Consider the following 14,686-nt stretch of genomic DNA (forward strand, 5'->3'; position numbering starts at 1 on the left):
TCATAGGACCTATTGGATCCCCTATTTAATGTAGATAAAGTTGGTGAGAGACCCATTCTAAATGAAAAAGTTGATAGAGAGGAAGGAGATGATATTAATCATTGAGTGAGACATGTCATTGGAATGACAAAGAGTTGGATCAAGAAACCCTTTCCACTTGATCCAATTTTGGATACAGTGATCTTCCATGCACATGCTCACCCAGAAAGGGGTAAGGGAAGGAAAGTCACAGTTCCTATCTTTGCGCTCCAGTCTCCTATCATGCTTGAAATAGTCTACTAGCTTGATCATCTAGTGGGATACTACCACCCTTTGGAGAGGAAAGAAAAAAGGAAGAGAGATTCTCCTTAGAGGTTTTAGGCAGTGCATGTTGAAGAACAAGTCCCTTCCCAACAACAAGAATCAAGTCCCCAAGAACCCCAGGATGGTGGAGCTTCTCATATCCAGGTTGAATTTCCATTGCCTCCTATTTGGTCAAGTCAATAGGAAGAGGGAGAAATTCTAGAGACCTCCATTCCTTTGGTGCATGAAGAGCCTGCTTCTCCTATGGTTCCATAGAACAAAAGAGGATCAAGGTTAGAATGAATAAGAGGCAAAGGGTTCATAAAAGATTAGTGCCTAATCCATCTATTTCTAAGACCATTCTAGAGGAAGAATTAGATAAGGGGGAAACAAAATCAGATTAAGAGGAGGAGCAAGTGCCTCTACAAAGGAGAACTCAGCTGGCAAAAGCCATAGAATTGGAAAGAAGGAAGAGTTCCACAAATACCACACCACCCACCCAAGCTGAAATGATAGAACTCTCTTCTTTGGAAGACGAAGTACATCGATGGGTGAATGAGTAAAGGGAGAAAGGTGATGATGTTCTCTCCATCTCGAATTTTGATTTTATGCCTATAGGTATAGAGTTAGTTGGAGATAAGATCAAAGATACCCCAACAGGTGAACTTCAATAGCAAGATTGGATGCAGATGCCACCCGAGACACAAGGTCCTCATCTCACTCCTCCATCTTCACCTTAGGTCATGATGGTAGATAAGGTTTTAGTAACACCTCCACCTCCAAGTTTAGAAGAAGAACATGTTTAGAAGGAACCATCATTACAAGGGAAACCAGAACCAAGGGTTACTGATGAGCCATCAAAAGAGGCACAAATACTAGAATGTGTACAACAACCTTCTCAGGAAGTTGAGGATCAAACTATAGGATCTACAAAAACTAAGACTACAGAAGAAGAATCCTCACAACATGAGACTCCAAGAAAGAGTGATAAAGGGAAGGAGGTAATTGAACACATCCCTTCATCATCTAGAGCTAAGGCTATAGAAAGACATATCCCAAGATGGTTTCAAAAAGAAATAATGAGAAGTGCCAAGCATCAATTTCGTGCTTTAGAGGATGATATTTGTGACATTGTAGAGATTTTGAACAAGCTTGAGTCTCCATTACATGATGCAACACCATTTTCCTTCATCACTACTACATAGAACCAAGACTTATTTGCACAAGTGGCTCACCCTCCGGAAGGTACATAAGTAGAAGCTGTTAGTCTTGAGGACTATGAAGTGAAAGATATTATGTTAGGAAAGCCTACATGGGATACATCCTAATAGATGATGACTATGGGAGTCAAGGAGGTTCTTGGCTATATGGAATAGGATGAGATTGAAATCAGAACACTTCGAAGGCAAGTTGAAATCCTAAAGGGATATCTAGCTAAAGTTATTGGTCCTCTTGATTTTGAATGCCCTGAGGAGACTTTGAATACCATTCTTAGAGAAGGGGAAGGTGTACAACTCAGTCCATTTTTGAGAGCTTATCAAGATTGGTGAGATAGCCTTAAGGATAAGGGTGTCACTATAATCATAGGAAGTTTGAAGTTGTTGCATGCTACACAAGAGAATGTTGATAAGATCGTGGCAATTTTGAGGCAAGATTTCAGTATCATGGATGAGGTATGGGCATGGGGCAAGGATTTACAAACTCTACAAGCCATAAAAGGGAAAAGGTACTACATTCTAATTGATGTATATATAGGAGAGGAGTTAGAAATGATAGATGATTGGATAGAAAATATTGTAGATGGAAATAAAGTGATGGAAACATTGCATGATGAGAAGCTGTTGCTAGTTGAGGTAGTTCTGGAAAATTTTAGAAAGACTTTGGAGGAAGCATCGAGTGATGAAGACATCAGACAAGCATTTATGATAGAGGAAGCACTGTTAGAGTTGGACACAAAACTCGAAGATTTTGTAGAGACTCGAATTGAGGTGGAAAACTACAGACAGAAGGTCAAGGACAAGTATGAGGCTTTGGATCTTCTAGATGCTACTAAGATTACTAAGATGATAGAGAAATTCAAGGGAAAATATCCAAACATAGCTTTAGGATAAAGATGAACAAAACCCAGATGCCAGAATTTCAATTTTGACACTTACTAAAATTTTGAGATTTTGACCCAGTCAAGGTCCGCAGGTCCACAGTCTTGTAGCTTTGCAATTCAGAGGTGCACCGATAGTTGACTACTAGTTCCAAAAATAACACTTTCCATGCATCAAGAGCGCATTATGATGGCAAGTTAACTCTGACACACATCAAGTAAAGGGCCAATTTCCATTTTTGATGCCTCCATGCACTTCTACCTCAACCGATGGCTTCCTCCTAATTTCTCTCTCATGCTTTCTTTTTTTTTTTACACATGTAAAGGGCTCATGCATATAATTAATGAATAAAATATGGATGGAGTCCCTCTAAGCACAAGTTAGATTGTTAGTTTGTATATATTTAGTTTGTTTAAATGTTTTAAAAGCATTTTATTGCATCAAGATATCTCTCACTCTCAACACAAATTGAGGAGATGATTTCTTATAAATACCCCATTAAAAAATGTAAGAAGGGCCGCCATTATTATGCAATAAAATTATGCTTTTGGTGCTAGCATTCAGAGTGTAGTTATTCTTGCTTGAATGTGTCATTATTTTATGGATTTTATTCATGAGATTGTGATTGAGCCAAAGGTTTACTGCGTTGTTTCTGGTTGTGCGATCTTTTAGTTCTAGTGTTTGCTACAAATATATGAATTCTGTTGACATAACAAGCTTGAGAAGAGATCACCCGATTGTGTCTACATAGCTTTTTGTCTCTCATGAGCACACTTTTTGTGGCCTTGCAATTTGATGAAGAGTGAAACATCATTCAATTTGTTAAAGATTCTCACTGACGATTGCATCAATGGATTCTAGGAAGTGCTGCTCCTATTTTCATTGGTTTCCTACTGATTTCTTCCAAGGTTTAACTCCTAGCATGTTGTGTTCTGTAACTTATGTCCGTTTAGGAATTTCAATTTCAAGTCATTTGATTTCATGTTATTTTCTTTTCAGTTTCATTATTTGCTTTACTAACCCCTAGTTAGAATAGGAACTCATAGTACCTGCATTGTTAGAGTTGCATTCATTGAAAAATAGAAAATACAAAAAATGTTGTTCTTTTGGTGTAATATTTTGAGACAACGAACAGATTTACTTCAATTCTAAGATAAAAGAGTTTTTAGAACTAGCAAAGGCCTCCTTGTGAACACTCACATTTATCTTCTACTGAGTGAATTTTTGTACGTCACAAGACAAATACTGAACCTTGGAGCGGATCCTTAAAAAGATTTTCTTTTCAAGAGAGGAATTATGCAATGGATTCCTACCATTGACCTTGTGCAAAATGAATGCCCAACAGAGACATACAAAAGAAAAGTTAAATGATGAGACTCCCCTTAGCAAGCAACAAAAGAAAATATTTGAACCTGATGTTTTGACTTGGTTGAAAAAGTTTGACAATAGTTGATAGCATAAGAAGTTTGATGTTGAAAAGCAATTTCTTTCCAAGCAAGATAGTGACACATCGAGTAGTCTTCAAACAATCAAGAAAGGGACAAAGTAACCTTGCATGATACAAGCATATATGAGGTCTTAACAGAAAGCCTTAGAACTATCATCATGTGTTTATTCAAAAGATTTTCACAGGTCTAGCACATTCGAGAACACATCAAGCAATATCTACCTAAAAGTCATAGTTCATTACTCAACAACTTGGCTCATGCTGGATGCTCCTTCACCTCACACCAAGTGGTTGCCCACAAGAGATATTGGCTTTTTCATGGAAGTACCATAAGCACAACCAAGGGAACACATATGGTGAGTGTAAATCTTGGGGTGATTCAGGTTGTCCACTAAGATTGATCCTTGCACCAAGAAGTTGAGTGGAAAAATATGGTAGCTACTAACCTAGGGTGTTTAGAAAGGGCTTTTATTCATAATGTTCCTCTTGCACCCAATCAACAGACACCCCACCTTGCAGTGGGTAATAGACCTTGCGATCACAAGAGCACTTTAAGTGTTCTTGCCTAGTGATCTCCTTATGGTCGAAATCCCATAAGCGATCACACTAAGCAAAGAAAAATACTATGTCTACCAAGGTTTTGTGTCCTTGATAGCCTTGAGTTTATAGTGGGTTGGAAGAGCTAGGTAATTTTCTTGTCCCCACTTTTTTTGTTCCTCTTAGGTTGTCTAAGAGCAAGCCCTTTAAAGGATCCTAACTACCATAAAATGGATCCATTCTCAAGGGTCAAGATTTTTGATTCACCTCAAGGGTGAAAAACATACTCTCCTACCTCAATTGCTTCCCCCAAATACACCAAGAAGATTGAATTACCCCCTTTCTTTTGAAATCTAAAGGTGAGTCAAGATTTCTGATTCACCACGAGGGTGAAAAGCATACTCTCCTATCACCAAAGAACCTCAATCACAAGTTTAATGTGCCTAGGAAATCAAAATGACTAGTAGAGTGTCAGATATGAAAGTGAATTAACCCTCTTAACTTAGGCTAGATTTTGAAAATAAATGTCACAATTTCAGCAAAAACAAAAGTTTAGGCTTATCTTGTTCGAAGCTAGCAAAGGCTAGGTGCATTTTTAAGGGTATTCAACATGTTTTTTTTAGTCTTTGACATGCATTTTGTAGACCACATATAGAAATCCAAATTTTTTATGAAATCCTTTTGGCAGCATCCCAAGCTTGCAATAAAATATTCAAATTAGACTTCCATGATTTGGGTTGTAAGTTTTATTTTATGAAAAATCATAAATTTTTATTAAAAAATTAATTTTTGATTATACAAATTTGAAAATTTTATTGTGAGTTAAATTCAGCATCCATAACATGTAAAAAAGTTCAGATTAAAATTCAACTATTTATGGCCAAAATTAATTTTCTTAATGAAAATCATTAAAAAAATTATTAAAAAATCATCGCTGCTCTAAAAAATCTAAAATTTTTCTGGTGAGGCCTACATGTTATTTTCAACCTACAATAAAAATATCAGCCATATCCTACAATGAAAATGTTAGAATAAAATAAAATAAATTCAAATATTCAAGGAGGCTTTTTTGAGCCCCATGGTGGGTGCCAGAACTGTACACTAAGAAAAGTGCACTTCTCTAAATCCTTCTATCCAAGGTTTTCTATATATTGGAAAGCTTGAGATGCCGACTTAGAGCTCCCTAGTCATGGAATGCAAGAGGCATACAAATGAGCACAAAAGAAGCTCTCAACTGAGCCTTAGAAACACAACCCTTGCTAGTAAACCATGAGATGGGAGATTCTTTGAGCAAGAGCAAGAATGCTAGTGTCAAAGAACTCTTGTGTATGCAATGTAAGAATGAAAGTAACTAATATGGAATACACAATGCAACTATGTTAAGCAAATGAAGGTGTTAAATCCATACTAATTAGACCATGTGAACTAAGCTATTGTAAAAGAACTACATTAACATGCAACTAAACTATAATGCTATATGCTAAAATTCTATCAATGAAAGAATTTAGACAAGAAATAGGAGTTCTCCACAAGCATAAGTCTTCAATCCTGCAGCATAATGGTAGCAAAAGAGTGGATGTAAGAGATTAGAGCTCCCTAGTCATGGAGTGCAAGAGGCATACAAATGAGCACAAAAGAATCTCTCAACTGAGCTTTAGAAACACAAACCTTGTTAGTAAATGATGAGATGGGAGATTCTTTAAGTAAGAGCAAGAATGCTAGTGTCAAAGAACACTTGAATATGCAATACAAGAATGAGAGTAAAACTAAGATGAAATGCACAATACAACTAAGCTAAGAAAATGAAAGTGTTACATCCATACCAATTAGACTATGTAAGCTAAACTATTGCAAAAGAACTATATTAACATGCAAACTAGACTAGAATGCCATATGAAAAAATGAAATGGATGAAAGAAATGTAGACAAGAAATATAAGTTCTCCACAAAAAGCTCTTCAAGAATCCTAGTAGAAACCTATAGCACAAAAATACTCAAGAGTGTGGATGTAAGAATCAGACAAGAAGCAAGAAGCTCTCCACAAGCAAGAAGGTCAAAAAATCTTGCAACATAATATTAGAAAAAAAGAGATCTTTTGAAGGGGAAAGCTCTCTCCCTTTAAAAGAAAAATGGATGGTAGGGATCAAAAGACAAGAATATCCCAATCAAGGGTTGAGATAAATCTAGAATAAGTGGATCATTTTCTAATGGAGGAGACAATTCATAGTGGAGGAATAAAGAAATGAGGCGAGTGGAAGACAATTCGTAGCAGAGGAATTTAAAATTGAAGGTAATGGGGAACATGTCATAGTGGAGGAATAAAGAAATGAGGAGAGTGGAAGACATATCATAGTGGAGGAATAAAGAATAAGGTGAGTGGAAGATAATTCATAGTGGAGGAATTTAAAATTTGAAGGTAATGGGAGACATCTCATAGTGGAGGAATAAAGAAATGATGAAAGTGGAAGACATATCATAGTGGAAGAATAAAGAATGAGGTGAGTGGAAGAAAATTCATAGTGGAGGAATTTAAAATTGAAGGTAATGGGGGACATGTCATAGTGGAGGTCCTGGAGGAATAAAGAAATGAGGAGAGTGTGAGACATGTCATAGTGGAGGAATAAGGAATGAGGTGAGCGGGAGACATGGAGGAGTGGGGGATTAAAGAATGAGATGAGTGGGAGACATGGAGGATAAATGAATTATAAATTCATTTTGAGGGCTAGATGGATAAAGGGGGAATAAATTATTTTCATAAATTATTTATTAAACTTAGTGGAGGAAAGGTTAGAGTTAAGATTAATTAGGTTTAAGAAACTTAAGCATGTGAAGGATTTAAATAAATTGAATTTATTTAAAAGGGAACATATGATGTCACTATGCATTAAATGAATTCAAATTATTAGAGAGGAGCATTTGAATTAAATTCAAAATACATTAGGGAAGTAGACTTATTTAACTAAGTAAAATTAATTAAATAAGTAGAATAATATGAAAAAATATAATTAATTAATTAATAATTAATCATAATATCAAAGGAGATATTAAATTAATTAATATAGTGTTAAAGGAGTGAAATGAATTAAAAAATACGATCTTTCACTCCACTAAAATGGAGTGAATTATTAAATTAGGCCACTTTATTCCACTATAGATAGAATATTATCAAATTAAGATCCCTTATTCCACTTTGTATTTTGATTTTGATTGGAAATATGAATCATTTTTGATTTTATTAAAAATGGATATTCATTTATTTTTCTCAAAGGAGTTCAAATTTGAATTAAATTAGAATGTCTAACATTTAAATAAATTCAAATGTATAGACATCCTAGGTAGAAATGAGAGATTAAAGAGTATGAGCTAGAATTTGATTCAGTGATTGTTCAATTTTTATTGAGTTGATCATAAGAATTGATGAATTTGGCAATTTGATTTTGCAAGGCAAATTTTGGATGATTACATTTGCCCCTCTTTGACTAATGTGTGATCAATATGGTCAAAGAATAGTTAAGAAGCTAAGAATTCCTCATCTAATATGTGATCAATATGGAAACACATAAAATGAAGAAGTCATGATAGAAAATAGATATATAGCTCTAACTTCAAAGTATGAAGTCATTCTCTAACTAATGTGTGATCAATATGGGAACACATGTAGTGAAAAAATAAAGAGACTATAATAGCACTAGCAAGCATTGAGTGATCAGACTGATAGCAATAGTCTAGAACACTAGATAGATTATGTCTACCCCCTCGGGATTGAAATTGAAATGATCAAGGAAGTGTAGAAACTAGTGAGATATGATGAATAAAGAACAAGAACAATCAAAAATTAAATGAAAGTATGCCCCAAGCAAGGATGAAATAGAAGAAACATGATATGAAGTGAATATGGTAAGTGAAAAGAGAATGGAAGCAATGTGAAAATAAAGAAGTGAAGAAATGTCCCAATGATAATCAAAGATAGGCTCAGGCAAGTTAGGTAATTGCATAGAAAGAAATGGATTTTAAAATGCAATTTTGACCTTAATCATGAACTTAGATTTTGATTTTGATCTCGAAATGAATTCAGGGTTTCGATTTTAGCTATAGGTACAAGTAGGTCAAAATGAGAAATTTGAAGTGAGATAAAAAAATGACAAGATTACGAAAGATATGAAAATATGCTCAAGAATAAGGAAGAAAAGATGAATGCAGCTAGCTAACACATCCATAAATGATTAAGAGAGAGAAATTTCTCCATATGCAAGATTAAGCTAAAAATGAACCTATAATGCAAGCTAACATGCAAAGTGGTTTACTAGCAAGGGACACATAATGTTTAGACTCTTATTTCATCATTGAGCATTTATTAGGAACATCATGAGATCATACAATTCTCACTAGGGTGACTATGAGGATATGAATATGTTCCACATTAGATAGAAATGTGGGAATCTAACCTATGCATCAAAGACTAATACATCAAGATGACTATGCAGTTAGATTCTCTAAGTTTAATATAGCAAGACTATACCTATATCAAGGCATAAGCGCTAGGATAATCCTTGAGTGTGGTCTTGCAAAAATAGTCAAGGATGATACATTTATAAGTCCAAGTGTCAAATAGGACAAGCATGAATGCTTTAAATACTGTAGACAAATAAAGTATACCCACAAACAAAAATCAAGAAAACATGCCCCTTGCCCCCAGTCTTCTAGTCAATGACATCCTCAAGAGACTACTAGGGAGGGAACACATAGTAATGAAATCATCATAGACAATACACAAAGTAGATAAAAATCAACATAGCTCACTCATTTAAGTGTTTAGGTGTGTGTGTGGCAGTTACTTGGCCATTTCTTCAAGACTTATTCTGATAATGAAAAATATCATGACATGGAAGATTGTAGGTAAACTATCTAAAAAGTGTTGAGAAACACTCGATGTCAAGTTGGGAGTAGTGTTGAAAAATACTGTTTTGTGAGGTACCAAAGAAACCCTAATGCACAAGGATATGTTAATAGACTAAGCAACTATGCCTCTGAGATGAGGACAAGAAAAAAACCCAAGCTAGGAAATGTGGAGCAAAATGGGTGATTGCAATTGATAGACATAGATGCAAGGGTCTCAAGTAGCACCTCTTTCTAGGTTTTCACTTGGTAGATTTTTTTAGAACTTCTTTCAATTTTTTTTGTGTTTTTGAATTTTCTAATTTTTTTGGTGATTTTTTTCAGCATCATATATGATTTTTTTTGGGGATTTTTTGAATGACTTAAGATTATTAACTCTCAAGAAAGATCACATCATTTTCTCCTAATGTCTAGCAAGTTATAGGACATGATGGAGCAGTGAGCTAGTGGTAGGCAAAGATGGATAAGAAAGGAGTATGAATAGGGTGAAGGCGATCCTTAAGCATTGACTCCTAGAGAGTACCCAAGCTAGGTAAATATAGTGAAATAGCCATATGAAGCATATTTTGGATAAGTAGTGGAAGCAAGGAGCAAGAGATAGCATGAGCACAAGTTGTTAATCAAGATAGCATAGAGGCATAGAAGCCAATAGCAAGAGCATACCAATGAGACGTCATGAAAGTAAGCAGCACAAATAGTGAATATGCCAAGAAAGTCTAGTGATCAAGATCAAGGATTCAAGTGGATAGGATAGCGATAAGATAGCAATAGGAATAAAGCTAGATATGAACAATATGAACGAACAAGCAATATAGGGTGAGTGATAGATAAGATAGCCAATGCACTTGGATAGCTCAATAATGTCAAGATAAAAGATAGAAGAGGGTATGTATGGATTATAGAAGAATTACGAATGACACCTATTTGTCAGGTTGTCATCATAATACTTATCCAATGTGCCACAAGAAGTAGTTTTCACCATAGGATGAATTTTTTTTTTTACTTTTGCTACCAAGGTGCCCCAAGAAGTGGTTTTCACCAAGGCACATTTTCATATTTTTCCTTTTCCTTTTAATTTTTTTAAAGAAAGAGCTCAATCTTTTTCAAGTTAAATAGTTCTCTTATAGGAAGATAAGTCATGATAAGCCAAGACCATATAAATATATGCTCAAAGATGTTGATAGGAAAAGGGAGATGGAAGAGAAAAATGGAGGATAAGGTTTTATGCAAAGTGAGGTTGAAAGATAGGAGGAATAAGAAAATGAGGAAAAAGGATAGAAGGTAGAAGGATAGTGAATGGAAGGATTATGAAAGGGTACATAGAAAGAAAGGTAAGATCAACATCAACACACACCTTGAAGGGCGGTGAGAGGATGGAGGAAATATAAATGAAGGAATACATGAAGGAATATGGTGAATCGATAGAATAAGTTGTGGTTTAGGCGCATGGAATGGAATAATGCTTTTGGAAGAAGATGAAGTGGAAGTCTTTGGAAGCTTGAATGTCAAATTCACTTGTTTCTCAACATTAAACTCTTTCAAGAGAGACTTTGGAATCCATATAGCCGTAGGCTTTTCATTTATTTTTGATGATTTAGAGAGAATATCTTTAATGATGGATTTTGGAACCCATACTTATTTTGTAGTTTTCTTCTTAGATATATCTTTTGATTTTATGCCTCTATGTCAATTAGAGGAGGCATTGTGATCTTTTTAGATGGATTCTTGTATTTTTTCTTTTTCTTGTATTGAACATTCAAGTTATTTCCAAAAGACTTGGGACTTGTGGAAGAAGAAGGGGGATATGACTAGTTTAGATGGATAGATGGGAGAAAAGTCATCAAGGATGAGTGTATTTGTTGATCTTGAGGTGTGATGGGAGAGATAAAAGATGGAGGAACATAAGGCCCCAATATGGAAGGGAGTTTTGAAGGCTTTAGCTTAGATGGATAAGGAACAAAGATAGCTTTAGAAGATACAAATGGATAGTGAGAAGGGGTATCAACATCTTTAGAGAAAACAACATAGCCAAGGCCATCAATAAAATTACAAGTAGCTTTGATAGGAGCAACATCTTTAGCAAGAGTATTTAAAGCTAGAGCATATGTTTGAAGTGGAGCAAGAGGGAATACTTTGATCTTGAAATGTTCCTTTAGATAGTATAGGCATGGAAGGTTTCTCATAATTTTCAGTAAGCTCAAATATAGTGTCATCATCATATTTAGGAGGTGGAAGGATGAAATTTTGAAGGATATGAGTGAGTGGTTGATCTCCAAACTAGAGAAGTAGAGTGTTCATTTGCCAAAATATTAAAGATAGAGTAAAGTGACTTGCGAAGAAAGTGTCCAAGAAATTTACAACACTAGTGACTCAAGTCAAGATCTAGGCAAGAAGCCAAATAGCCAAGTAGGGTGACAAGTGAAAAACTTTCCCAACCTAAGAGTGTAGTCAAGAAATCATGGTAACCATTTCAACAAAAAGATAACTAGCAAGAGGACATAGACCATGAAGATAGAAAGACCAAGAGCACTAAGACCAAAGAGCCACTTTAAGCATGTTCAAGCACTAGAGACATAGAAAAGAAAAATAAAATAATGAGACTCCCCTTAGCAAAGAAAAATGTTAAGACTTGATGCTTTTACTTGGTTGACAAAGTTTGACAATAGTTGATAGCATAGAAAGTTTGATGTTCAAAAGCAATTTCTTTGTAAACAAGATAGTAATACATGGAGTAGTCTTCAAACAATCAAGCAAGGGACAAAGAAACCTTTCATGATAAAAGCATATGTGAGGTCTTAAAATAAATTCCTAGAACTATAGTCATGTGTATGTTCAAAAGATTTCCATAGGTCTAGCACATTCGAGAACACATCGAGCAATATCTACCTAAAAATCATGGTTCATTACTCAACAACTTGGCCCATGCTTGATGCTCCTTTTCCTCACACCAAGTGGTTTCCCACAAGAAATATTGGCTTTGTCATGGAAATACCATAAGCACAACCAAGGCAACACATATGGTGAGTGTAAAATCTTGGGGTGATCTGGGTAGTCCACTAGGATCGATCCTTGCACCAAGAAGTTGAGTGGAAAAATAGGGTAAATACTAAGCTAGGGTGTCTTGATAGAGCTTCCATTCATAGTGTTCCTCTTGCACCCAATTAAGGGACACCCCACCTTGTGGTTGGTAATAGACCTCGCTATCATAGGAGCACCTTAAGCATTCTTGCCTAGTGATCTTCCTATGGTCAAAATCCCATAAGTGATCACACTAAGCTAAGACAAACACTACATCTACCAAGGTTGTGTAATTGATAGCTTTGAGTTTATAGTGGGTTTCAAGAGTTGAGTAATTTTTTTGTCCCCACTTGGGTCATTTCTCTAAGGTTGTCCCAAAACAGGCTTTCTAAACGATCCTAACTACCACAAAATGGATCCACTCTCAAGGGTCAAGATTTTTGATTCACCTCAAGGGTGAAGAGAATACTCTCCTACCTTGATTGTTTCCCCAAACACACCAAGAAGATTGAATTACCATGTAGCTTTTGAAAATACAAAGGTGGAACAAGATTTTTGATTCACCGCAAGGGTGAAGAGCATACTCTTCTATCACCAAAGAACCTCAATCACAAGTTTAATTTGCCTAGGAAATGAAAATGAATAGTAGAATGTCACACATGAAAGTGAATTAACCCTCTTAACTTAGCCTAGATTTTGAAAATAAATGCCACAATTTAAGCAAAAAAAAAAGTTTTAGGCTTACCTTGTTCGTAGCTAGCAAAGACTAGGTGCATTTTTAAAGGTCTTCAACATGGTTTTTATTTATTTTTTCTTTGACATGCATTTTGTAGAATACATGTAAAAATCCAAATTTTGTATGAAATCCTCTTGGCAGCATCCCAAACAAGAAATAGAAGTTCTCCACAAAAAGCTCTTCAAGAATCCCAATAGAAACTCGCAGCACAACAATACTCGAGAGTGTGTATGTAAGAATGAGACAAGAAGCAAGAAGCTCTTCACAAGCAAGAAGGTCTTCAAATCTTGCAGCATAATGTTAGTAAAAAATGAGATCAAATGAGGGGGGAAGCTCTCTCCCTTTTAAATAAAAATGGATGGTAGAGATCAAAAGATAAGAATATCCCAATCAAGGGTTGAGATGAATCTAGAATAAGTGGATCATATTCTAATGAAAGAGACAATTCATAGTGGAGGAATAAAGAAATGAGGAGAGTGGAAGACAATTCATAGTGAGGGAATTTAAAATTGAAGGTAATGGGGGACATGTCATAGTGGAGGAATAAAAAAATGAGGAGAGTGAAAGACATGTCATAGTGGAGGAATAAAGAATGAGGTGAGTGGAAGACAATTCATAGTGGAGGAATTTACAATTGAAGGTAATGGAGGACATGTCATAGTAGAGAAATAAATAAATGAGGAGAGTGGAAGACATCATAGTGGAGGAATAAAGAATGAGGTGAGTGGAAGACAATTCATAGTGGAGGAATTTGAAATTGAAGTAATGGGAGACACGTCATAGTGGAGGAATAAAGAAATGAGGAAAGTGGGAGGCATGTCATAGTGGAGCAATAAAGAATGAGGTGAGTGGGAGACATGGAGGAGTGGGGGATTAAAGAATGAGATGAGTGGGAGAAATGGAGGATAAATGACTTAAAAATTCATTTTGAAGGCTAGATAGATAAAGGGGGAATACATTATTTCATAAATCATTTATTAAACTTGGTGGAGGAAAGGTTAGGGTTAAGATTAATCTTAATTACATTTAAGAAACTTAAACATGTGGAGGATTTAAATAAATTGAATTTTATTTAAAAGGGAACATATGATGTCTCTATGCATTAAATGAATTTAACACATTAGAGGGGAGTATTTGAATTAAATTCAAAATACATTAGGGAAGTGAACTAATTTAATTAAGTAAAATTAATTAAATAAGTAGAAGAATATGACAAAATACAATTAATCAATTAATAATTAATCATAATGTCAAAGGAGATATTAAATTAATTAATATTTTGTTAAAGGTGTGAAATGAATTTAAAAATAAGATCCTTCATTCCACTAAAATGGAGTGAATTATTGAATTAGGCCACTTCATTCCACTATAGATAGAATATTATCAAATTAAGATCCCTTATTCCACTTTGTATTTTTAATTTGCTTGGAAATATGACTCATTTTGATTTTATTGAAAATGGATATTCATGTATTTTTCTCAAATAGGTTCAAATTTAAATTAAATTAGAATGTCTAACATTTAAATAAATTCAAATGTATAGCCATCCTAGGTAGAAATGAGAGATTAATGAGCATGAGCTAGAATTTGATTAAGTGATTGTTCAATTTTGTTTGATTTGATCATAAGAATTGATGAATTTAAAATTTTGATTTTGCAAGGCCAATTTTG

The sequence above is a fragment of the Cupressus sempervirens genome, chromosome 6 (genome assembly GCF_028749045.1).
Source record: "Cupressus sempervirens isolate cs-2001-9-10 chromosome 6, ASM2874904v1, whole genome shotgun sequence".
In the NCBI taxonomy this organism is placed as follows: domain Eukaryota; kingdom Viridiplantae; phylum Streptophyta; class Pinopsida; order Cupressales; family Cupressaceae; genus Cupressus; species Cupressus sempervirens.